This window comes from Oncorhynchus keta, chromosome 7 (genome assembly GCF_023373465.1).
Source record: "Oncorhynchus keta strain PuntledgeMale-10-30-2019 chromosome 7, Oket_V2, whole genome shotgun sequence".
In the NCBI taxonomy this organism is placed as follows: Eukaryota; Metazoa; Chordata; class Actinopteri; order Salmoniformes; family Salmonidae; genus Oncorhynchus; species Oncorhynchus keta.
In genome coordinates, this window is record NC_068427.1 from 34,324,068 (window position 1) to 34,348,587 (window position 24,520).

General features: G+C 42.8%; 1 protein-coding gene and 1 long non-coding RNA gene across 4 annotated transcripts in view; both read right to left on the reverse strand.

Moving 5' to 3' along the window:
• The window catches only part of LOC118386327 (receptor tyrosine-protein kinase erbB-4-like), a 668,294-nt gene that overhangs the window by 594,426 nt on the left and 49,348 nt on the right, over positions 1-24,520 (reverse strand). The window lies entirely within an intron of this gene.
• LOC127931134 (uncharacterized) lies at positions 13,642-15,576 on the reverse strand. Its single transcript, XR_008139889.1, has 3 exons — positions 14,941-15,576; positions 14,788-14,906; positions 13,642-14,753 (listed from the first exon to the last, which is right to left on the reverse strand). It is a non-coding gene; the product is annotated as an uncharacterized LOC127931134 (long non-coding RNA).

Here is a 24,520-nt window from a genome sequence, read left to right on the forward strand (position 1 = left end):
CTCTAGAGGGAGAGAGAGACAGAGAGAGGGAGACAGAGAGCGAGACAGAGAGAGAGAGAGAGAGAGAGAGAGAGAGAGAGAGAGAGAGAGAGAGAGAGAGAGAGAGAGAGAGAGAGAGAGAGAGAGAGAGAGAGAGAGACAGAGACAGAGACAGAGACAGAGACAGAGACAGACAGAGAGAGAGAGAGAGAGAGAGAGAGAGAGAGCGACAGAGAGAGAGAGACATAGAGAGAGATAGATAGAGAGAGATAGAGAGAGAGAGAGAGAGAGACAGAGAGAGAGAGAGACAGAGAGAGAGAGAGAGAGAGAGAGAGAGAGAGAGAGAGAGAGAGAGAGAGAGAGAGAGAGAGAGAGAGAGAGAGAGAGAGAGAGAGAGAGAGAGAGAGAGAGAGAGAGAGAGAGAGAGAGAGACAGAGAGAGAGAGACAGAGAGAGAGACAGAGAGAGACAGAGAGAGACAGACAGAGAGAGAGATAGAGAGAGATATAGAGAGATATAGAGAGACAGAGAGACAGAGAGAGAGAGAGAGAGACAGAGAGAGAGAGACAGAGAGAGGGAGAGGTATAGAGAGACAGAGAGAGACAGAGAGAGACAGACAGAGAGAGAGATAGAGAGAGATATAGAGAGATATAGAGAGACAGAGAGACAGAGAGAGACAGAGAGAGACAGACAGAGAGAGAGATAGAGAGAGATAGAGAGATATAGAGAGAGATATAGAGAGACAGAGAGAGAGAGACAGAGAGAGAGAGAGAGAGAGAGAGAGAGAGAGAGAGAGAGAGAGAGAGAGAGATAGAGAGAGATATAGAGATGCAGAAAGAAGTAGATTGATAGCCTGCCGACTCAGGGCATGCTATGTACTCCGAGTAGCCGTTATCATGTTAATTAAGATGCAGCTAAGGCAGCGTACCATGACGACGGGAGATGACAAGCCTGTGAAGAGACAGTGTGGGCTGCTGAGAGACCGGCACTGAGTGTTTAAATAAAATAGTGGACTGACATTGGATTCAAAATATCATGGCATTCAACGTCATTGTGTAAGTCATCATTGTAAATAATAATTTGTTCCTAATTGACTTAGTTAAATAAAGGTTAAATTCAAATTCCAATAAATAAATAAATATAAACTGCAAGCGATGCCGAGTAAAAAACGTCCAAAGTCTGACAGATTTGACTTGTCATTCTTGTCACGCATTAAGTCACTCAATAATTACAGAATAACAACTGACAGTAGAAAAGAGACATCCAAGACAAAAGCGTACTCCTTCTTCCTCTATTAAGGCATCGGTTGATCTAGTTGTATGGCGTTAGAAAACAAAAGAGATTTGGCCTGCCTATTTTTAAAGCTTTTTCTAGGTTTCCATTTTCATGGTGGCTCCATGCCACTAGCTAGCTAGCTCTATCTGCAGACACCGCAGCTGTCCCGTTAAAGATAACAGGCATATTTAACACTTCTGCCCAGAAAGAGTATTTATTCACAGTAATGAGCTGATACTAAAGCAGAATGAAACACCACAGGTATGGATGGACAGAGAGAACAGAGAAAATGACAGAATGGAAAATAATGATAAAGGTAGAATCAAGAGAAGAAAAGAGACAGAGAGAAGAAAAGACATTGAACAACATGAAAGAGAAAAGCTTTTTTATCTCCTGAGTTGACATTTAAAAATGACAAAATGTTGGATTAGCTTCATCACCTTCTGTCCTGCTGAAACAACTGTCCGATGTGTCCTGTGGTCTGTCCAGATGAGGACATCATATTACCTGGAGCCTGGGGTTGGATAGGGCCAGCTAAATGCTAGAGTTGTTAGAAATATGACAAAAAGGGACAACAACATAAGTTCATAAGATCTGATTGGGAGCAGGAAATGGCTGCTGTAGGAAGCAGCAACAGTCCCCCACACAGCACTTGGGCTGCTCTCCTCTCTCCTACTCTCTCCTCTTCTACTCTCTCCTCTCCTACTCTCTCCTCCTCTCCCGTCTCATCTCTCCTGTCCAGATGATTAGAGCATGCTGCATGCCCCCTCTACTCCTCTCCTCTGCTCTTCTCTTTGTCTCAGCTGAGATCTGTCCATCAGCTCAGCCCCTCCAGGCCAGTGGAGGACAGGCCTCAGATTGACACCACTGATAATCACCCTAATAGGTGTTGGGAGAGAAGGAGAGGGGGGAAACAGCTGTTTCCTCCAGGACCCAAACACCCGTCACGCCAGGCTGCGCCAACCCAATCCACCTTTACTGTTTAGGGAAGAGTAATGAGCGAGAGAGGAGGGAGGAGAGGAGGGAGAGGGGAAAATCACAGCTCTTTTGGTACGAGGTGAGGATACAGTGGGGAAGCATGCAAACAGAGAGAACTGGACTGAAGTTGAGACAAGCCTGCCACCTCAGTTCAAGCAGCATGTAAACATCAAGGTATTGCATATCTTAATTTCCTCCCTGGAGAAGCCTAAATTGCCTATTGTACCACAATGCTGAACCAACGTCATTGGCCAGGTGCAAATAGGTGGTCTCTCCAATCCCCTGATCTTCTGTTCAGTACCTCCTTCAATACTGTAAGCGAACAAGAGTCAACAACACTACACACAACAAGGTGGGCATCCCAAACTGCATCCTCTTCCCAATGGGTCCTGGTCAAAAGTAGTACACTATATTGGGAACAGGGTGGCATCTGAAGACAGAGTAGTGAGGTAGTCATAATAGGCTCTTTCATCCTACTCCTCATCACCTTAGCTATCTAGCTTTGCAGTATACACATACACGTGCGTGTGTGTGTGTGTGTGTGTGTGTGTGTGTGTGTGTGTGTGTGTGTGTGTGTGTGTGTGTGTGTGTGTGTGTGTGTGTGTGTGTGTGTGTGTGTGTGTGTGTGTGTGTGTGTGTGTGTGTGTGTGTGTGTGTGTGTGTGTGTGTGTGTGTGTGTTTTTACTCGAGTAGCTGGGCGCTCCTGATTAGCAATCTGGCTGATCTTCATAATGAGGTGCTATATCCTCTCCACTGTTCACTCCTCTACTGCAGCCTGCCATGTACAGCACACATACACACAGAGGGCCGTGTATTGGGATGTAAATGAGGTCATGTGTTACAACACACCACTCTTAATTGTCCTCTTTGATCTCAGGCTAATTCCACTAATTAGTGGCCCAACTTTCAAAGTTGAACGTTTTGCTTCTGCCTCAGTGCGGTATATTTGTGTATGTGTGTGTGTGTGTGTGTGTGCACCACAGTTACCCCCTCTCCTCTAGCCTAACGTTGTTTCAGGAAGAAAGAATGTTGGGGAAATTAACACATGTTTAGTTGACAGGTTTGCCTGTTTTGCACTTACAAAACAAAAACCATGTACACACCCTTCAAAAAACCCAAACAAACATATACATCAACACACACACAAAAACACACAAATACACTGCCATTCTCATAGATGCAAAGCATGCACATTCACAAACAGGCATGAGGACAGACAGACAGACAGACAGACAGACAGACAGACAGACAGACAGACAGACAGACAGACAGACAGACAGAACAAACAGACACAGACAGAGAGACACAACAGACAGACAGACAGAGAGACAGAACAGACAGAACAAACAGACAAAGACAGAGACACAACAGACAGACACAGACAAGACAAAACATGCAGACATAGACAGAGACACAACAGACAGACAGACAGAGAGACAGAGAGACAGAGAGACAGACAGACAGACAGACAGACAGACAGACAGACAGACAGACAGACAGACAGACAGACAGAACAAACAGACATAGACAGAGAGACACAACAGACAGACACAGACAGAGAGACAGAACAGACAGACACAGACAGAACAAACAGACAGAGACAAAACATGCAGACATAGACAGAGACAAAACATGCAGACATAGACAGAGACACAGACAGAGACACAGAACAGACAGACACAGACAGAACAAACAGACACAGACAGAGAGACACAACAGACAGACACAGACAGAGAGACACAACAGACAGACAGACAGACAGACAGACAGACAGACAGACAGACAGACAGACAGACAGACAGACAGAGATACAGACAGAGATACAGACAGAGATACAGACAGAGATACAGAACAGACAGACACAGACAAGACAAAACATGCAGACACAGACAGAGAGACACACCAGACAGACACAGACAGACAGACAGACAGACAGACAGACAGACAGACAGACAGACAGACAGACAGACAGACAGACAGACACAGACAGAACAGACAGACATAGACAGAGAGACACAACAGACAGACACAGACAGAGAGACAGAACAGACAGAACAAACAGACAAAGACATAGACAGAGAGACACACCAGACAGACACAGACAGAGAGACACAACAGACAGACACAGACAGAGAGACAGAACAGACAGACACAGACAAGACAAAACATGCAGACACAGACAGAGAGACACACCAGACAGACACAGACAGAGAGACACAACAGACAGACACAGACAGAGAGACAGAACAGACACAGACATAGAGACAGAACAGACAGACACAGACAGAGAGACATAGACAGAGGAACAGACTAACACGCCCAACAAGTGGCCTGTCTGTCTGTACGTCTTTGTAACAATGGCACCGGAGAAGAAGGCTGACGTTTACGTGTCCCCAACCGATTGTGTTTTTTTGTTCATTTATTTGCGTTGTTTGTAACTTATTTTTTTACTTATTTTGTACATAATGTTGGCGCTACTGTCTCTTATGACCAAAAATAACTTCTGGACATCAGGACTGCGATTACTCACCACGGACTAGCAGAATCCTTTTTTTCCTTTAATGAATCTGACGAGCCTGACGCGAATGATATACTGCTTTCTCGGGAACAGGCCCAGATCCCCGTGATTTGCGTGAAGAGAAGGCGGAGAAAAAGGGGCCAGAGGGCGGGCTGCATTCTGAGAGTTCGTAGGCGATCCAATAAACCCCAACTTCCTTCCATTCTGCTAGCAAACGTGCAATCTTTGGACAATAAAATTCAATTACCAACGAGACATTCAAAACTGTAATATCTTATGCTTCATGGAGTCGAGGCTGAACGGCATTATCAACATACAGCTGGCTGGTTATACACTGTACCGGCAGGATAGAACAGCGGTGTCTAGTAAGACAAAAGGCGGAGGTCTTTGATTTTTGTACACGAACATTCAAACAGGCAAAGCGTCAATACAGGACTAAGATCGAATCATACTTCAACGGCTCCGACACTCGTCGGATGTGGCAGGGCTTGCAAACAATTAGACTACAAAGGGAAGCACAGCTGAGAGCTGCCCAGTGAGCACCAGTAGTTCCGGAAGACTGCGTGATCACGCTCTCCGCAGCCGACATGAGTAAGACCTTTAAACAGGTCAACATTCACAAGGCCGCAGGGCCAGACTGATTACCAGGACGTGTACTGCAAGCATGTGCTGACCAACTGGCAAGTGTCTTCACTGACATTTTCAATCTCTCCCTGTCCAAGTCTGGAATACCAACATGTTTTAAGTAGTCACCATAGAGCCTGTGCCCAAGAACACTAAGGTAACCTGCCTAAATGACTACCGGCCTGTTGCATTCACGTCGGTAGCCATGAAGTGCATTGAAAAGCTGGTCATGGGTCACATCAACATTATTATCCCAGAAACCCTAGACCCACTCCAATTTGCATACCGCCCCAACAAATCCACAGATGATGCAATTTAAATTGCACTCCACACTGCCTTTTCCCACCTGGACAAAATGAACACCTATGTGAGAATGCTATTCATTGACTACAGCTCAGCATTCAACACCATAGTGCCCTCAAAGCTCATCAATAAGCTAAGGACCCTGGGACTAAACACCTCCCTCTGCAACTGGATCCAGGACTTCCTGGTGGGCCGCCCCCAGGTGGTAAGGGTAGGTAACAACATATCCGCCACGCTGATCCTCAGCACAGGGGCCCCTCAGGGGTGCATGGTCAGTCCCCTCCTGTACTCCCTGTTCACTCATGACTGCATGGCCAGGCACAACTCCAACGCCATCATAAAGTTTGCCGATGACACAACAGTGGTAGGCCTGATCTCCAACAACGATGAGACATCCTATAGGGAGGAAGTCAGAGACCTGGCCATGTGGTGCCAGGACAAAAACCTCTCCCTCAACGTGAATAAGACAAAGGAGATGGTTGTGTGCTACAGAAAAAAGAGGACCGAACACGCACCCATTTTCATCGATGGGGCTGCAGTGGAGCAGGTTGAGAGCTTCAAGTTCCTTGGTGTCCACATCACCAACAAACTATCATGGTCCAAGCACACCAAGACAGTCATGAAGAGGGCACAACAAAACCTATTCCCCCTCAGGAAACTGAAAAGATTTGGCATGGGTCCTCAGATCCTCAAAAGGTTACACTGCTGCACCATCGAGAGCATCCTGACTGGTTGCATAACTGACTGGTATGGCAACTGCTCGGCCTCCGACTGCAAGGCACTACAAATGGTAGTGCGAACGGCCCAGTACATTATTGGGGCCAAACTTCCTTCCATTCAGGACCTCTATACCAAGTGGTGTCAGAGGAAGGCCCTAAAAATTGTCAAAGACTCCAGCCACCGAAGTCATTGACAGTTCTCTCTGCTACCGCATGGCAAGCGGTACCAGAGCACCAAGTTTAGGTCCAAGCGGTTTCTAAACAGCTTCTACCCCCAAGCCATAATACTCCTGAACACCTAATCAAATGGCTACCCAGACTATTTGCATTGCCCCCCCTTTTACACCGCTGCTACCCTCGGTTGTTATCATCTATGCATAGTCACTTTAATAACTCTACCTACATGCACATATTACTCCAACTAACCGGTGCCTTCGCACATTGACTCTATACTGGTACCCCTTGTATATAGTCTCGCTATTGTTATTTAACTGCCGCTCTTTAATTACTTCTTACTTTTATTTCTTCTTCTCATCTGTATTTTTTTAAACTGCATTGTCAATTAAGGACTCGTAAGTAAGCATTTCACTGTAAGGTCTACTACACCTGTTGTATTCGGCACATGTGACTAATAACATTTGATTTGATTTGATCATGTAGTGTGCTGTTATGGCTCTAGTCTTACACAGCCCAGTGGGTTCTCAGTCCCCAGGATACATTGACAACAACAGGCCTCATGCTGGCATCTTCATCCTGCTTATCTCTTAGTTACATCACTATCACACATACACACACACACACATAAAAAGCAAAGAGGCACGCTGACAAACACACACAAACACACAGACACACCATCCTCCATGGTCTGTGCCAATTTTAGCCGCCTATGTTTGGCCAAGCGGTTGGTGGTGTCAGCCTGCTCCATATGTATGAGAAGAAACTGTAAACAGTTCTGCAGACCTTTTGTGTCCCAAATAGCATCCTATTCCCACCATAGTGCACTGGGCCCTGCTCAAAAGAAGAACAGTATATAGGAAATAATAGGGTGCCATTTGGGACACAGAGTATACCCATGTCACTTGATCAGAAAGGCCTGCCCCAAACAGCCTGTTCTACTGAATATCTCATATAACTTCACAGACCCGAACACTGAGGCAAAATACTCAGAATCAGGTCAACTCTAAAGCCCTTAAAAAAAGAGAGATTTTATCTCAATGAGACTAACCTGGATAAAACAATAAAGGTTTAATAAAATACCTAGTCACAAAGTGGTTATAGTAGCATGAACATAGACCAAATAGAGTAAGCAGAAGCACAGTGGCAGAATGTGTATATTCAATTGTCTTAGAAATCATGCTCTACTGATGTAGCTACTGTAGAGAGTTTGCATCCAGCACATCCCTGTCAACAAAATAAAAAGGTTTACAAACAAACCAATGACCACTAAGACTGTGAATGGGGACCAATGAGGTGACGGTTGGGGTCAGGAACCAATAAGACGACTCCAAAAAAACATTCCTTACCCTAGGACACTTCAGAACATGTAAGGTAAGGTAAAGATGTTTTTATCATTTAATGAAGTTTAATGATTCCATTTTTTTCAAGCTGGGCTGAAGCGTGTTGAGGTATACTTTCTTTCCAATAAGAATCCTCTAGGAAGCTTCACATCGGACCCGGGCTGTGTGGGTATCTCATCAATTACAGCTGTAGCTTTCCAGTGTTCCGTTGCGGTAATTTATATGTGGCACTGTGCCACGGCAAAATCATTGCCTAAAAAATAATGAACATGAAAAAAAACTTTGAACATGATAGAACAGTTCACATTAACTTTTCCTTCGCAAACAAAATGAGTCAGGAATAGAAAAATCCCCATAGTATAATAGATCTATTTACCTAGTCAGCTTGTTGTTGTGTGTCTTATGCGACCTAAATGTTCCTCTCAAGGTGCAATCAAGTTATGAGTGCAATAGGGAGGGAAACATGCATTCTGACAAACAGTCAACGCACAACAGTCAACGCACAACAGAGCACTCAGGACCTCAGACTGGGGGGCGAAGGTTCACCTTCCACCAGGACACCGGCCCTAAGCACACAGCCAATAGAACACAGGAGTGGCTTTGGGACAAGTCTCTGAATGTCCTTGAGTGGCCCAGCCAGAGCCCAGACTTGAACCCGATCGAACATATCTGGAGAAACCTGAAAATAGCAGTGCAGCAACGCTCCCCATCCAACCTGACAGAGCTTGAGAGGATCTGCAGAGAAGAATGGGAGAAACTCCCCAAATACAAGTTGCCAAGCTTGTAGCGTCATACCCAAGAAGACTCTAGGCTGTAATCGCTGCCAAAGGTGCTTCAACAAAGTACTGAGTAAAGGGTCTGAATAGTTATGTAAATGTAATATTTCAGTTTTTTACTTTTAATAAATGTGCAAACATTTCTAAAAACCTGTTTTTGCTTTGTCATTATGGGGTATTGTGGCTAGATTGATGAGGATAAAAAAACAATTTAATCCATTTTAGATTAAGGCTGTAAATAACAAAATGAACAACGTGGTTTGTGTCAAGAACTGCAACGCTGCTGGGTTTTTCAGGCTCAACAGTTTGCAGTGTATATCAAGAATGGTCCACCACCCAAAGGACATCCAGCCAACATAACACAACTGTGGTAAGCTTTGGGGTCAACAAGGGCCAGCATCCCTGTGGAATGCTTTCGACACCTTGTAGAGTCCATGAGGGAAAAAAAATGTTCATATGCTTTAGCGTAGAAGAAATACCGCAATGCTGTTTTGATTGATTTGAACTGAGCACCGTGCCAATTTGAGTGGTTTGTGCATTTAAAGTAAAGTGGATAGAATCCAAATTGAGACGTGGTCTTAGCTACATATTGATGGCCACAGGACATCTCTTTAAGGCTCTGAGTATAATCAATAGTAATCACTGGGATAAAGTGTACTAGACTAGACAATGCATTGAGGCCTAGGTCATCCTTTGGTCTAGTGTTAAACAACTATGGTCCATTCACTTCTAATTTCAGTCAAACTGAATTGTGATTAGCTGAAGGCGTCAGGTAGAGGAGAGGGACAACTGTTAATGAGAGTCCCAAGTCTCCGGGTCTGTCAGCATATTGACTGTGGGGTTACTTTGTGGTACCATTTCTCCCCTTAGACTTGGGGAAATGAATGAGTACATTAATTCATTAGTCTTACAAATACAGATCACACTAACTTTCTGCTGTTTGCAGTTGTATAGTGCCTACCCCTTAAAACTGTGGGAAAGATTGGACATTTCATTTGCGATGGATCGCACACTCTCTTGACACAAATCCACCTTGACACCAACAGAAACACACACCAGAAAAATCCTCCTCAGAGTCAGAAAACAATGGACAGAGAACAAAGGAAAAAAGCAAAGTGGAGTCGATATTTTTCAGGGAGTGTTGGATTATAATAGCCACAGAGAGGGAGGGAGTGTTGGATTATAATAGAGGGAGGGAGGGAGGGAGGGAGGGAGGGAGGGAGGGAGGGAGGGAGGGAGGGTGTGTGTGTGTGTGTGTGTGTGTGTGTGTGTGTGTGTGTGTGTGTGTGTGTGTGTGTGTGTGTGTGTGTGTGTGTGTGTGTGTGTGTGTGTGTGTGTGTGTGTGTGTGTGTGTGTGTGTGTGTGTGTGTGTGTGTGTGTGTGTGTGTGTGTGTGTGTGTGTGTGTGTGTGTGTGTGTGTGTGTGTGTGTGTGTGTGTGTGTGTGTGTGTGTGTGTGTGTGTGTGTGTGTGTGTGTGTGTGTGTGTGTGTGTGTGTGTGTGTGTGTGTGTGTGTGTGTGTGTGTGTGTGTGTGTGTGTGTGTGTGTGTGTGTGTGTGTGTGTGTGTGTGTGTGTGTGTGTGTGTGTGTGTGTGTGTGTGTGTGTGTGTGTGTGTGTGTGTGTGTGTGTGTGTGTGTGTGTGTGTGTGTGTGTGTGTGTGTGTGTGTGTGTGTGTGTGTGTGTGTGTGTGTGTGTGTGTGTGTGTGTGTGTGTGTGTGTGTGTGTGTGTGTGTGTGTGTGTGTGTGTGTGTGTGTGTGTGTGTGTGTGTGTGTGTGTGTGTGTGTGTGTGTGTGTGCGTGCGTGCGTGCGTGCGTGTGTGTGTGTGTGTGTGTGTGGCAGTGAGATAGTGGCCTGCCTGCCCTGCCTGACACAGCCCAGTCAGAAGATCCCCTGCCAATCGGAGCATGGCCTTTCAACCACACACTCTGTCAGAGATGCCAGTTTGACGGATGATACAGAACCCCAGTGACATTTCTCCAGGGTGGGGTATGGAGGAGAGAGGGAGGGAGGGGTGGAAGGAGGAAGCGGGTAGGAAAGGTTGTACAGGAATAGAGAGAGCGAGAGAGAGAGAGAGGGAGAGAGAGAATACAGTCAATTTGTGGCTTTCCATCGTCTATATCGTTAGGGTTTCAGGGGGTGTAGCTAGATGCACATCCACCTTACCTGCAGCCCAGCCGACCTAAACAACAAGAGACCTCTTGTTTATTCATCTGAGCTCTCCGTTCATTAGCATCTCAACCACTAGTGCCTCACTAGCTAACATTTCTCCTCACTTCTCTCCACCGTCAGTTGTCAGGTAGACAGGCTGCCTGTCAAGAAGCTGCTCACGTACCCTGCAACAAACACTCGCTAGCCGCTTTGCAAACACTCAACTTTGTTTCTGCATCTATTTAATTGTTTAGCTATTTTTCTTTGGTTTGCCTCAGATTCCAAGGGTAGTAGCTACTGCAGCAGCTACCAGCAGGAGTATTAGTAATGGGACTGAGAGTAGGAATGGTAAAAAGTTAAGTGCATTGAGAGTACTCAAATTAGACTTTCTAGGGGAGGTAAGGGGCTTTAAAACAGACATCTACAGAGGTTTGGAGCCAGTTTCTACAAAGTTACAGTAGGCCATTAGCGGAAAATACTCCAGTAGCATGCATTTACATGGCAGTTTCACCATCTACTTTTACAAGATGTCTGCTGTGACGACTGACAAAGGATAGTTTCCCTGTTGAGCTTTCCCAAGTCCTTTGTTTTGGGATGGACAGTTCTGAGTTGCGTCCCAAATTGGACCCTATGGGCACTGGTCAAAAGTAGTGCACTGTAAAGGGAACAGGGTGCCATTTGGCACACAGTCCCTTCAGATTCTGTGGAGGATGTAACTGGCCTGCTGTCTGGCAGGGTTCAGGCTGTGACTGTAGAGACCGTGTTCTGTGACGTCCTGAGGGAGCCTGTTACACATAAAGGCACATGGATACCCTGTTGCCCTCTCCTCTTCTCTCCTATCCTCTGCTCTCCTCTCCACTCATCTCCGTTGCTTTGCTTTCCTCTCCTCCTATCCTCTCTCCTCTTTCCACTCCCCCTCTCTACTCTTCCCCCCCACCCCACCCCACTCCCACCACATCACCAGCCTGAGTCAAAAGCTTGAAGACAAACAACAAAAACAGAGAAAGCATATCACTGAAAACGTCCTCATTGGTTTTGACAGGAACAAAACTAAGGCTGTGCCATGGATCATTTTAACGTAACACTGATATCATGAGTGCATCCTAAACACACTCAGTGCCAACAAGGTTGTGTTACACTGAGAGCTGAAGATGGTGAGACACTCTGGTTGCGTAGCAAAATGCATCCTATTCCATATACAGTCAGAAGTTTACATAGACTTTGGTTGAAGTCAACCACTCCACAAACTTCTCGTTAATAAACTATAGTTTTGGCAAGTTGGTTAGGACATCTACTTTGTTCATGACACAAGTAATTTTTCCAACAATTGTTTACAGACATATTATTTCACTTATAATTCAATGTATCACAATTCCAGTGGGTCAGAAGATTACAAACAACAGTACGAAAGTATAAACACCATGGGACCACGCAGCCGCCATACCACTCAGGAAGGCGACACGTTATGTCTCCTAGAGATGTCAGGTCGCAATTCTAAATGTGAACTTGTTCTCAACTTGCCTACCTGGTTAAATAAAGGTGAAATAAATTAAAATAAAAAAAATGTACGTACTTTGGTGTCAAAGTGCAAATCAATCCCAGAACAACAGCAAAGGACCTTGTGAAGATACTGGAGGAAACAGATACAAAAGTATCTATATCCACAGAAAAACGAGTCCTTCCTCAGCAAGGAAGAAGCCACTGCTCCAAAACCGGCATAAAAAAGCTAGACTACGGTTTGCAACTGCACATGGGGACAAAGATCGTACTTTTTAGGAGAAATGTCCTCTGGTCTGATGAAACAAAAATAGAACTGTTTGGTCATAATGACCATTGTTATGTTTGGAGGAAAAAGGGAGATGCTTGCAAGCTTAAGAACACCATCGCAACCATGAAGCACGGGGGTGGCAGCATCATGTTGTGGTGGTGCTTTGCTGCAGGAGGGACTGGTGCACTTCACAAAGTAGATGGCATCATGAGGAGGGGAATTATGTGGATATATTGAAGCAACATCTCAAGACATCAGTCAGGAAGTTAAAGCTTGGTTGCAAAAGGGTCTTCCAAATGGACAATGACCCCAAGCATACTCCCACAGTTGTGGCAAAATGGCTTAAGGACAACAAAGTCAAGGTATTGGAGTGGCCATCATAAAGCCCTGACCTCAATCCTATGGAAAATTTGTGGGCAGAACTGAAAAAGCGTGTGAGAGCAAGGAGGCCTACAAACCTGACTGTTACACCAGCTCTGTCAGGAGGAATGGGCCAAAATTCGCCCAACTTATTGTGGGAAGCTTGTGGAAGGCTACCCGAAACATTTGACCCAAGTTAAACAATTTAAAGGCAATGCTACCAAATACTAATGGAGTGTATGTAAACTTCTGTCCCACTGGGATTGTGATGAAAGAAACAAAAGCTGAAATAAATCGTTCTCTAATATTATTCTGACATTTCAAATTCTTAAAATAAAGTGGTGATCGTGAAATTGTGAAAACCTGAGTTTAAATGTATTTGGCTAAGGTGTATGTAAACTTCCAACTTCAACTGTATATTAAGTACACTACTTTTGCCCCGGGGTGCTATGGCCCCTGGTCAAAAGTAGTGTATTATAAAGGGAATAGTTTATGATGCAATCTCTGAGGGAGTCTGAAATCAGCAGCATCAATGAGGGAGAATCAGTATCTCGGTTGGGGAGCTCATTGAGGTCACATCCTGCTTAGGGGGAAGTGAGGTTTGCAGTTCTCCCCCTCTGACTCCCTCTCCCCCTTCCTATCCTCCTTCCTCCCTCCCCCTCTCCACTGATGCCAAGCTGAAGTTGTGTCCTAATGAGCATTTTATCAGGTTTGTTGTTCTAATGAAGTAAATTAGTGAAATGCAGGGGCAGGTGACAAGAACAAGAAGAAGAGAAGAGAAACAATCACCTATCTACATCCTTCCCTCTTAGCTAACCCTGGAGTATCACAGCACCTTTCTAGCCCCGCTACAGCTGTGAGACGTAGGGGCTCTGGGAGGTGAGCTGACCTGTGTCCCAATGGCATCCTATTCCCTATAGGGTCCACTATATTTCACCAGGGCTTTGTTCAAAATAGTGCACAATATAAGGAATAGGGTGCCATTTGGGATACAGGCCTGCAGTACACCGGAGCCTACCTGCAGTATTACAGAGATGGAGAGGGTGAGTAAGAGTATGCGAGTCATCTAAGGTCATACCTATGACTTTATCATTGCAGCCTTCTGAACCATATGTAACTGATATCCACACGCAGAAGTACTGATGCACAGACACAAATAAGACAGGGTGGACTCTAAGGTTTTCTATATTTTTAGGACTTGTTAAAAGTCCATTGAGTTCACCATAACTTTGTTAGCCTGATGTCTGAGTGTGCTGGCCTGAGATGTGTTGGCTTCTGCAGAGAGAGACTAAAGCAAGACAGGATGCACAGAAAGAGGGGTGAGCACTAATGTGGATGAAGCAGCCCTCTGATTGGCTCCTAAATCCTTGGGTTCCATCACACACACTTTTGAGGCAAGCTGTTTTGTATGCAGAAACACACACAAACCCACATGCGTGCACACACATACACACACACACAACACACACACACAAACACACACCTTATGACAGATGGCTTCAGAGAACCACAAGGGCAATCAATATTACAAAGCGGGAAATATGCTGAACTAGGGGAATCTCTCTACGGCTTCAAACCAAGCTTGAAGAAAACCTACAAAGAAACATTAGCTCCCAATTTAAAAGTTGCATTCTGGAGGATAGACAAGAAGCAGGAAGAAGGAGGCAAGTGATCAGAGAGCATGCAGGGAATCTGACCTTTCAAAGTGTTTTTGGGAGGAAGTAAAAATGTAATTTACCTTTCTATTTCATTTACCTTTCTATTTCATTTACCTTTCTATTTCATTTACCTTTCTATTTAATTTACCTTTCTATTTAATTTACCTTTCTATTTCATTTACCTTTCTATTTCATTTACCTTTCTATTTCATTAACCTTTCTATTTCATTTACCTTTCTATTTCATTTACCTTTCTATTTCATTTACCTTTCTATTTCATTTACCTTTCTATTTCATTCACCTTTCTATTTCATGTACCTTTCTATTTCATTTACCTTTCTATTTCATTTACCTTTCTATTTCATTTACCTTTCTATTTCATTTACCTTTCTATTTCATTTACCTTTCCACATACATTAAAACAACAAATAAGCCACAAAAGTGTTAGACAACTTACATCAAAGTATATTTAATTCAGTAAAAATGCACAACAAATTTATACACAATAGACTATTATCATATAATATACATGTGGAGCAGTGGAGGCTGGTGGGACGAGCTATAGGAGCACAGGCTCCTTGTAATGGTTGGAGTGGAATCAAAAGAACAGAGTCAAATATGTTGGTTCCAAATGTTTCATCTGTTTTATACCATTCACTAATTCCATTCCAGCTATTACTATGAACATGTCCTCCTAAAGCTCCTCCCACCAGCCTCCACTTATGTACAGTGCCTTCAGAAAGTATTCACACCCCTTGACTTTTTCTGCATTATGTTACGTTACAGCCTGAATTCTAAATGGATTAAATGTTCATTTTTGTCTCACTGGCCTACACACAATAATGTCAAAGTGGAACTATGTGTTTTTTATATTTCATATTTACAAATTAATACAAAATGTCAAGTTGAATTGTCTTCATTCAATAACTATTCAATCTCTTTGTTATGGCAAGCCTAAAGTTCAGGAGTACAAATTTGCTTAACAACTCACATAAGTTGCATGGACTCACTCTGTGTGCAATAATAGTGTTTAACATGATTTTTGAATGACAACCTCATCTCTGTATCCCACACATACAATTATCTGTAAGATCCCTTAGCCGAGCAGTGAATTTCAAACACAGATTCAATCACAAACATTAGGGAGGTTTTCCAATGCCTTGCAAAGAAGGGCATTAATTGGTATATGGGTACGAATAAAAATAATACTTGTATTATCCAATTGAGCTGGGTGAAGTTATTAATTACACTTTGTATGGTGTATCAATATACCCAGTCACTACAAACATACAGGTGTCCTTCTTAACTCAGTTGCCAGAGAGGAAGGAAACCGCTCATGGATTTCACCATGAGGCAAATGGTGAATTTAAAACAATTAGTGTTTAATGGCTGTGATAATAGCACATGGGGGATGGGATCAACAGCATTGTAGTTACTCCACAATACTAATCTAATTGACAGTGAAAAAAAGGAAGCCTTTACAGAATTAAAAAAATCCAAAGCATGCATCCCATTTGCAACAAGGCACTAAAGCAATGCTGCAAAAAATGTGGCAAAGCTATTCACTTTTTATCCTGAACACAAAGTGTTATATTTGGGGCAAATCCAATACAACACATTACTGAGTACCACTCTCATTTTTTCAAGCATAGTGGTGGTTGCATCATGTAATGGGTATGCTTGTAATCATTAAGGACTGGGGAGTTTTTCAGGATAAAACATTTTACAGAATAGAGCTAAGCACAGGCAAAATTCTAGAGGAAAACATGGTTCTGTGTGCTTTCCACCAGACAGATTAATTCACCTTTCAGCAGGACAGTAATCTAAAACACAAGGCCAAATGTACCCTGGAGTTGCTTACCAAGAAGACAGTGAATGTGAACTAGTGGCCGAGTTACAGTTTTGACTTAAATCTACCTGACAATCTACGGCAAAACCTGAAAAGGGTTGTCTAACAATGATCAACAACCAATTTGACAGAGCTTGAAGAATTTTGAAAAGAATAATGGTCAAATGTTGCATAATCCAGGTTTGGAAAGCTGTTAGAGACCCAGAAAGACTCACAGTTGTAATTGCTGCCAAAGGTGCTTCTACAAAGTATTGACTAAGGGTTGTGAATACTTATGTAAATGAGATATGGGGTATTGTGTGTCAATGGGTGAGAAAAATGTAAGAAATGTTGAATTCATGATTCAACAACAAAGGGTATTAATACTTCCAGAGGCTCTTTCTCTCTCTCTCAATTCAATTCAAGGGGCTTTATTGGCATGGGAAATATACAGTAAGTGGGTACAAAACCCGTCGCACACCGACACATGACTTGCACGTAACATACAATACAATAAACATGTAAATGTAAAACAATCTCCAACAAGGACATGAGGGGAAACATAGTGTTAAATACACAACATGTAATTGATGGGATTGGAACCAGGTGTGACGAAAGACAAGACAAAACCAATGGAAAAATGGATCAGTGATGGCTGGAAGGTCGGAGACGTTGTCAACCGAACACCGCCCAAACAAGGAGAGGGACCAACTTTGGCGGAAGTCGTGACAACTATGCACTTTTTTGTGCATAAACATTAAAATAATAACATTAAAACATTAAAAATGGAACAATGTGGTCATGAGAGGTAAAACATTTCCCTAGTGAGGTTTAAATGAACACAACCTTAAGTAAGCAAATCAAATAAACAAACAACAAATAAAATTAGCAGCACTATGCACTTTTTGTGTGCATAAACATTAAACTAATAACATTAAAGATGGCACCCTGTGGCCATGAGAGGTAAACATTTCCCTAGTGCAAAGTTTCCCAACCTTAAGTAAGCAAATCCAATGTGCATATAAAAGCACCAAGTAAAGCAATGTGCATGTAAGACCAATACAACCATATGTAAACACATCTAATGTGCATGTAAGAACAATACAACCATATGTAAACCCATCCAATGTGCATGTAAGAACAATACAACCATATGTAAACACATCCAATGTGCATGTAAGAACAATACAACCATATGTAAACACATCTAATGTGCATGTAAGAACAATACAACCATATGTAAACACATCCAATGTGCATGTAAGAACAATACAACCATATGTAAACACATCTAATGTGCATGTAAGAACAATACAACCATATGTAAACACATCCAATGTGCATGTAAGAACAATACAACCATATGTAAACACATCTAATGTGCATGTAAGAACAATACAACCATATGTAAACACATCCAATGTGCATGTAAGAACAATACAACCATATGTAAACCCATCCAATGTGCATGTAAGAACAATACAACCATATGTAAACACATCTAATGTGCATGTAAGAACAATACAACCATCTGTAAACACATCCAATGTGCATGTAAGAACAATACAACCATATGTAAACACATCTAATGTGCATGTAAGAACAATACAACCATATGTAAACCCATCCAATGTGCATGTAAGAACAATACAACCATATGTAAACACATCTAATGTGCATGTAAGAACAATACAACCATATGTAAACACATCCAATGTGCATGTAAGAACAATACAACCATATGTAAACACATCTAATGTGCATGTAAGAACAATACAACCATATGTAAACACATCCAATGTGCATGTAAGAACAATACAACCATATGTAAACACATCTAATGTGCATGTAAGAACAATACAACCATATGTAAACACATCTAATGTGCATGTAAGAACAATACAACCATATGTAAACCCATCCAATGGGCATGTAAGAACAATACAACCATATGTAAACCCATCCAATGTGCATGTAAGAACAATACAACCATATGTAAACACATCTAATGTGCATGTAAGAACAATACAACCATATGTAAACCCATCCAATGTGCATGTAAGAACAATACAACCATATGTAAACACATCTAATGTGCATGTAAGAACAATACAACCATATGTAAACCCATCCAATGTGCATGTAAGAACAATACAACCATATGTAAACACATCCAATGTGCATGTAAGAACAATACAACCATATGTAAACACATCTAATGTGCATGTAAGAACAATACAAACATATGTAAACACATCTAATGTGCATGTAAGAACAATACAACCATATGTAAACCCATCCAATGTGCATGTAAGAACAATACAACCATATGTAAACACATCTAATGTGCATGTAAGAACAATACAACCATATGTAAACCCATCCAATGTGCATGTAAGAACAATACAACCATATGTAAACCAATCCAATATGCATGTAAGAACAATACAACCATATGTAAACACATCCAATGTGCATGTAAGAACAATACAACCATATGTAAACACATCCAATGTGCATGTAAGAACAATACAACCATATGTAAACACATCTAATGTGCATGTAAGAACAATACAAACATATGTAAACCCATCCAATGTGCATGTAAGAACAATACAACCATATGTAAACCCATCCAATGTGCATGTAAGAACAATACAACCATATGTAAACACATCTAATGTGCATGTAAGAACAATACAAACATATGTAAACCCATCCAATGTGCATGTAAGAACAATACAACCATATGTAAACCCATCCAATGTGCATGTAAGAACAATACAACCATATGTAAACACATCCAATGTGCATGTAAGAACAATACAACCATATGTAAACACATCTAATGTGCATGTAAGAACAATACAAACATATGTAAACACATCTAATGTGCATGTAAGAACAATACAACCATATGTAAACCCATCCAATGTGCATGTAAGAACAATACAACCATATGTAAACACATCTAATGTGCATGTAAGAACAATACAACCATATGTAAACCCATCCAATGTGCATGTAAGAACAATACAACCATATGTAAACCCATCCAATATGCATGTAAGAACAATACAACCATATGTAAACACATCCAATGTGCATGTAAGAACAATACAACCATATGTAAACACATCCAATGTGCATGTAAGAACAATACAACCATATGTAAACACATCTAATGTGCATGTAAGAACAATACAAACATATGTAAACCCATCCAATGTGCATGTAAGAACAATACAACCATATGTAAACCCATCCAATGTGCATGTAAGAACAATACAACCATATGTAAACACATCTAATGTGCATGTAAGAACAATACAAACATATGTAAACCCATCCAATGTGCATGTAAGAACAATACAACCATATGTAAACCCATCCAATGTGCATGTAAGAGCAATACAACCATATGTAAACACATCCAATGTGCATGTAAGAACAATACAACCATATGTAAACCCATCCAATGTGCATGTAAGAACAATACAACCATATGTAAACACATCCAATGTGCATGTAGGAACAATACAACCATATGTAAACACATCCAATGTGCATGTAAGAACAATACAACCATATGTAAACACATCTAATGTGCATGTAAGAACAATACAACCATATGTAAACACATCCAATGTGCATGTAAGAACAATACAACCATATGTAAACACATCTAATGTGCATGTAAGAACAATACAACCATCTGTAAACACATCCAATGTGCATGTAAGAACAATACAACCATATGTAAACACATCCAATGTGCATGTAAGAACAATACAACCATATGTAAACACATCTAATGTGCATGTAAGAACAATACAACCATATGTAAACCCATCCAATGTGCATGTAAGAACAATACAACCATATGTAAACACATCTAATGTGCATGTAAGAACAATACAACCATATGTAAACACATCTAATGTGCATGTAAGAACAATACAACCATATGTAAACACATCTAATGTGCATGTAAGAACAATACAACCATATGTAAACCCATCCAATGTGCATGTAAGAACAATACAACCATATGTAAACACATCTAATGTGCATGTAAGAACAATACAACCATATGTAAACACATCTAATGTGCATGTAAGAACAATACAACCATATGTAAACACATCTAATGTGCATGTAAGAACAATACAACCATATGTAAACACATCTAATGTGCATGTAAGAACAATACAACCATATGTAAACCCATCCAATGTGCATGTAAGAACAATACAACCATATGTAAACCCATCCAATGTGCATGTAAGAACAATACAACCATATGTAAACCCATCCAATGTGCATGTAAGAACAATACAACCATATGTAAACCCATCCAATGTGCATGTAAGAACAATACAACCATATGTAAACACATCTAATGTGCATGTAAGAACAATACAACCATATGTAAACACATCTAATGTGCATGTAAGAACAATACAACCATATGTAAACACATCCCATGTGCATGTAAGAACAATACAACCATATGTAAACCCATCCAATGTGCATGTAAGAACAATACAACCATATGTAAACACATCCAATGTGCATGTAAGAACAATACAACCATATGTTGTCATCTAAAAAGCTTCTTTTGAAGCGGGGGTCAATGAAACAAGCCATGTGCATGACTCTCTTTGTATCTGTTGTTAAGGTCTTCTCTCATTACCCCTTTCATCTCCTTGGTCAGGGATGGCTCCGTATCCTTTTCATCTCTCTGGTCAGGGATGGCTCCGTATCCTTTTCATCTCCTTGGTCAGGGATTGCTCCGTATCCTTTTCATCTCCTTGGTCAGGGATGGCTCCGTATCCTTTTCATCTCCTTGGTCAGGGATGGCTCCGTATCCTTTTCATCTCCTTGGTCAGTGATGGCTCCATATCCTTTTCATCTCCTTGGTCAGGGATGGCTCCGTATCCTTTTCAGCTCCTTGGTCAGGGAAGGCTCCGTATCCTTTTCATCTCCTTGGTCAGGGATGGCTCCGTATCCTTTTCATCTCCTTGGTCAGGGATGGCTCCGTATCCTTTTCATCTCCTTGGTCAGGGATGGCTCCGTATCCTTTTCATCTCCTTGGTCAGGGATGGCTCCGTATCCTTTTCATCTCCTTGGTCAGGGATGGCTCCGTATCCTTTTCAGCTCCTTGATCAGGGATGGCTCCGTATCCTTTTCATCTCCTTGGTCAGGGATGGCTCCGTATCCTTTTCATCTCCTTGGTCAGGGATGGCTCCGTATCCTTTTCATCTCCTTGGTCAGGGATGGCTCCGTATCCTTTTCATCTCCTTGGTCAGGGATGGCTCCGTATCCTTTTCATCTCCCTGGTCAGGGATGGCTCCGTATCCTTTTCATCTCCTTGGTCAGGGATGGCTCCGTATCCTTTTCCTCTCCTTGGTCAGGGATGGCTCCGTATCCTTTTCATCTCCTTGGTCAGGGATGGCTCCGTATCCTGTTCATCTCCTTGGTCAGGAATGGCTCCGTATCCTTTTCAGCTCCTTGGTCAGGGATGGCTCCGTATCCTTTTCAGCTCCTTGGTCAGGGATGGCTCCGTATCCTTTTCATCTCCTTGGTCAGGGATGGCTCCGTATCCTTTTCATCTCCTTGGTCAGGGATGGCTCCGTATCCTTTTCAGCTCCTTGGTCAGGAATGGCTCCGTATCCTTTTCATCTCCTTGGTCAGGGATGGCTCCGTATCCTTTTCATCTCCTTGGTCAGTGATGGCTCCGTATCCTTTTCATCTCCCTGGTCAGGGATGGCTCCGTATCCTTTTCATCTCCTTGGTCAGGGATGGCTCCGTATCCTTTTCATCTCCCTGGTCAGGGATGGCTCCGTATCCTTTTCATCTCCTTGGTCAGGGATGGCTCCGTATCCTTTTCATCTCCTTGGTCAGGGATGGCTCCGTATCCTTTTCATCTCCCTGGTCAGGGATGGCTCCGTATCCTTTTCATCTCCTTGGTCAGGAATGGCTCCGTATCCTTTTCATCTCCTTGGTCAGTGATGGCTCCGTATCCTTTTCATCTCCTTGGTCAGGGATGGCTCCGTATCCTTTTCAGCTCCTTGGTCAGGAATGGCTCCGTATCCTTTTCATCTCCTTGGTCAGGGATGGCTCCGTATCCTTTTCATCTCCCTGGTCAGGGATGGCTCCGTATCCTTTTCATCTCCTTGGTCAGGGATGGCTCCGTATCCTTTTCATCTCCTTGGTCAGGGATGGCTCCGTATCCTTTTCATCTCCCTGGTCAGGGATGGCTCCGTATCCTTTTCAGCTCCTTGGTCAGGAATGGCTCCGTATCCTTTTCATCTCCTTGGTCAGGGATGGCTCCGTATCCTTTTCATCTCCTTGGTCAGGGATGGCTCCGTATCCTTTTCAGCTCCTTGGTCAGGAATGGCTCCGTATCCTTTTCATCTCCTTGGTCAGGGATGGCTCCGTATCCTTTTCATCTCCCTGGTCAGGGATGGCTCCGTATCCTTTTCAGCTCCTTGGTCAGGAATGGCTCCGTATCCTTTTCATCTCCTTGGTCAGGGATGGCTCCGTATCCTTTTCATCTCCTTGGTCAGGAATGGCTCCGTATCCTTTTCATCTCCTTGGTCAGGGATGGCTCCGTATCCTTTTCAGCTCCTTGGTCAGGAATGGCTCCGTATCCTTTTCAGCTCCTTGGTCAGGAATGGCTCCGTATCCTTTTCATCTCCTTGGTCAGGGATGGCTCCGTATCCTTTTCATCTCCTTGGTCAGGGATGGCTCCGTATCCTTTTCATCTCCTTGGTCAGTGATGGCTCCGTATCCTTTTCATCTCCTTGGTCAGGGATGGCTCCGTATCCTTTTCAGCTCCTTGGTCAGGAATGGCTCCGTATCCTTTTCAGCTCCTTGGTCAGGAATGGCTCCGTATCCTTTTCATCTCCTTGGTCAGGGATGGCTCCGTATCCTTTTCATCTCCCTGGTCAGGGATGGCTCCGTATCCTTTTCATCTCCCTGGTCAGGGATGGCTCCGTATCCTTTTCATCTCCTTGGTCAGTGATGGCTCCGTATCCTTTTCAGCTCCTTGGTCAGGAATGGCTCCATATCCTTTTCATCTCCTTGGTCAGGGATGGCTCCGTATCCTTTTCATCTCCCTGGTCAGGGATGGCTCCGTATCCTTTTCAGCTCCTTGGTCAGGAATGGCTCCGTATCCTTTTCATCTCTTTGGTCAGGGATGGCTCCGTATCCTTTTCATCTCCCTGGTCAGGGATGGCTCCGTATCCTTTTCATCTCCTTGGTCAGTGATGGCTCCGTATCCTTTTCATCTCCTTGGTCAGTGATGGCTCCGTATCCTTTTCATCTCTCTGGTCAGTGATGGCTCCGTATCCTTTTCATCTCTCTGGTCAGTGATGGCTCCGTATCCTTTTCATCTCTCTGGTCAGGGATGGCTCCGTATCCTTTTCATCTCCTTGGTCAGGGATGGCTCCATATACTTTAAAGGAATTAAGTGTTACAATTCACCCCATGGTCTTGGTTAGTTGTAACAGTGCTTGGGGTGAATTGTCACAGAAGGAAAAAGTGCATAAATCATGACATGCAAGTAATTATTGAACGCCTTTATTGAGATCATGAGAGCAACATTGTCATGTTTAACATTTTGCTTGGCATAAATAATAATAAATATCAATATAAAAATGTTTATTATATTACCCTCCACTAAATGGTCATTCTCAAACAAACAGCAATTAGGCTAAACTAAACACCTGAACGTCTGTCTGTCTGTCTGTCTGTCTGTCTGTCTGTCTGTCTGTCTGTCTGTCTGTCTGTCTGTCTGTCTGTCTGTCTGTCTGTCTGTCTGTCACCCAGACTTTGTACTTGGAATTGTTTAAGTGCTCCATGCACACAATGCGGAAACTTTCCTTGTTGGAGGAATCTGAATCTTCTGGTTCAATGTACTTTGTTTTGGCTGTTTTCTTACGAAGGACAGTTTTTCGTTGTTGTTCAGTGTGGTTTGTCTTGGCTTGCTTCTTTCGTGCTGTTTTTTTAGACCGGACCATTTTTATTTTTACCTTCTGAGTGCTTGACTGTGTGTGCTCTTCT